A 319-nucleotide genomic window follows, 5' to 3' on the forward strand; every position below is an offset into this window, starting at 1 on the left:
ACGCGCAGGCTCAGCGGCCATGGCTCACGGGCCCAGCCGCTCCGCGGCATGCGGGATCTTCCCGGACCGGGGCACAAACCCGTGTCCCCTGCATCAGCAGGCGGACTCCCAACCACTGCGCCACCAGGGAAGCCCCCAAATTTTCAATGGTATACCAAGGAGAGGGCAACTAGAGTGTTTCGCCCCAGGTGCAGGCAAAAAGGGGGTGCACTCTCTGTGGGGTATTTGAAAGCAATAATGATTAAATTGCCAACAATTCTAAACAATAATAAAATACTCCTCTCTTTCAAGGTGGCCACCCCACTGAATGCACCACTGC

This window comes from Physeter macrocephalus, chromosome 8, assembly GCF_002837175.3.
Source record: "Physeter macrocephalus isolate SW-GA chromosome 8, ASM283717v5, whole genome shotgun sequence".
In the NCBI taxonomy this organism is placed as follows: Eukaryota; Metazoa; Chordata; class Mammalia; order Artiodactyla; family Physeteridae; genus Physeter; species Physeter macrocephalus.